Source organism: Pistacia vera, unplaced genomic scaffold, assembly GCF_008641045.1.
Source record: "Pistacia vera cultivar Batoury unplaced genomic scaffold, PisVer_v2 Contig821, whole genome shotgun sequence".
Taxonomy (NCBI): Eukaryota; Viridiplantae; Streptophyta; class Magnoliopsida; order Sapindales; family Anacardiaceae; genus Pistacia; species Pistacia vera.
Window position 1 is genome coordinate 172,026 of NW_022196692.1, and position 2,684 is coordinate 174,709.

The following is a 2,684-nucleotide window of genomic DNA, read 5'->3' on the forward strand; positions in this document are numbered from 1 at the left end:
TTGGGTGGCTTGGGATATTTTGTTAAATTTTAAACTTTTATTGTGGATGGGGTGTTTTAGCTAAATTCTCAAATATAGGGCGTTAAAAGTAATAATCTAAATAATAATATTTTAAAAGATGTGCAATTCATAAATGACTCTCCCATAATTCTTTTATTTCCCCCAACTAAACATATTAATTATTTATACCTACCAACCCAACTAAACATATATAAATATATAATATAACATTTCCCTTAATCTTCAAGGTAATCATATTCTTTAAGTAATAAACTATTCTTGAAATCAAACGCACCCTAAGTATTAAATTTCTTTCCTTGGAGTTAGTGGCCAAGTAAAGGAATTAAGACCTCCTTATTAAGTGTGCAGGGCGATCGACTAAGGCTTGCACAGGGCAAGAAGGTTGCTAGAGTGATGGGGGCGAACAACATGATGGCGGTGAGAGCAACGGAGGCATTTAGCCTTCATTTATCTCCAGAAACTCAACATGTTTAAATTTTAAGTTTTTCATATTGCTTCTTATTCAATTGGCATTATTACCTTGGCACATAACCGTGGATCTTGGATTCTCTTAATAATTTTTTAAGGGCAAATTCATAATTTACTTAAGATAATATGATGCACTCACTATTTTATCTTAGAATAATGTTAATTTTATATAAATATTGTATTACGAGATGATTATTAGAATAATACTAAACGTATAAATTTTTTGTACAAATTAATCCATACAGAATAGATAAAAGTATATAAAAAGTAAACTTAATAAATGTTTAATAAATATAGATAAATTACATGTCAACAGAAAAGTGATGTCACATAAGTTTGTACACAATAATTTATATATTTAATTTGTATATGTAGTAACACTCAAACTTAAATTTTTTTGTTGGCGGTGGCTTGGAAACGAGAACTTCTTTGAAATTTAATGGAAATGCCATTAAAAATCTAAGAGAAGGAACAACATTAAGAAGATCAATTATAGAGTTGTGAAGTCAATTTGTAGTTACTTTATAAAGTTGAAATTACAAATGTTAAATTTACAAGAGGAATATCATGAGAAACTCCTTAGAAATTTGTCATAGTTTTTATGGTAAACCAAGAAATTTCGGCTGATTTTGCATATTGGACAGCTGGAAAGTTTTAACTTAAAACTTGTAATGACTAAAGAGTGAATATCCTAAGAGAATCTTATGAAACTTGTTATTTATTTATTTATTTTTTTTTTTTTTTTGCTGATTTGACATCTTGTAGTTTTCTGCCTTTTATCCACATGTTCCCCTTAATTCCAATTTCGTAGAAAGGTCCCAAGGGCACCAAAAAAATGTTTTTGGCTCATGAGAATGATAAGAATATCAAAGGATAATTTTAAAGAAACCTTTTCTTGAATAAAAAATTAATTAAGACTTAATATTACATGATCGGTAAAAATTTAATGAAACATTATTATTGTAAGAGTTAATATATGTTATGTATATAACCTACCGTCACGACCCCTCACTTAAATTGTGGATATTAAGATGGAGAATCAAACTTGAGACCATGTACCTATCCACACTATTACCAATTCGTTCTAACCATCTAAACTACTCATAAATAGGTCATATCAAAATATTGAAGTTAGGAAAAAAAAAAAAGATAAATATCAATAATCTGTATTTTGATGCATTATTTTAAGGGGTCGAAACATAAAAGTGAAATTACAATAAAAGTTATAATATTTTACTATAAAAGCTGGATAAACCTTTGAATATTTTTTTAGTAGAAATTTTATTGTAGTTTAATTTGGAGGTGTTGTTATTTGTGTTAGCTTAATAACTTGTTTATTAGTCAATTTTTTTGTATTGTTTTACACTCATTAAAGTATTATAAATTAATTGCATATCGTCAAACACAATCATAAATATATTAATTACAAAGAGCATTATAAATAAATACTCATATTTTTATATAACTTATACTTAATATATTATTTATTATAAGTTTATTTACTATTATATTGTTAAGTTTAATTAATGTCTTGACCCCCTTGTGATGAGTTTTTGGCTACGTCTGTGAATATGGTAGGCGTCGTTTAATTGAAAGGACACAAGGTTTTGAAGAATTAACGTCTGTTCCAAATATTTGCGGTGCTATCGATGGGAGTCATGTTAAGATTTCTAATGCACAAGTCAAGCACAATCTGACATACTAAAAAGGACATTGCAATTCTTAAAAAGCAAATTGCAGGAGTTGATTGTGTGGGGGTGCACCTGTAAGAAATGAAAACCACAGAAATTGTGGGAGTGTAACTAAAATGAAAACTGCAGTGAACAGTATGGGTAACCGCAAGTCCACCCGTATCCACATAGGGTAGGATACAGGTCCAAAATATTGGACACGTTTAAAATCAGTCTTTTGGATGTACCAATTAGGCTCTCGTTGAGCTCGACCCCTACCTACTCAACCCGTCCGTTTTGTTAGGTACAAAGAACACCACCAGACAGCCCAAGATCTTTATTTCCTTGTTCACCAACTTATTGAATTTCACTTGTTAACCCTTAGAACCATTGCTTGGCATTAACAATCACCACACCTCACTAATGAGTTCTATCACCAACAAGTCATATAGCTTTTTAATTAATATTTAAACATGAAATTAAACATATTTAAATATACATATAACATAATCAAAAATTTTTAAT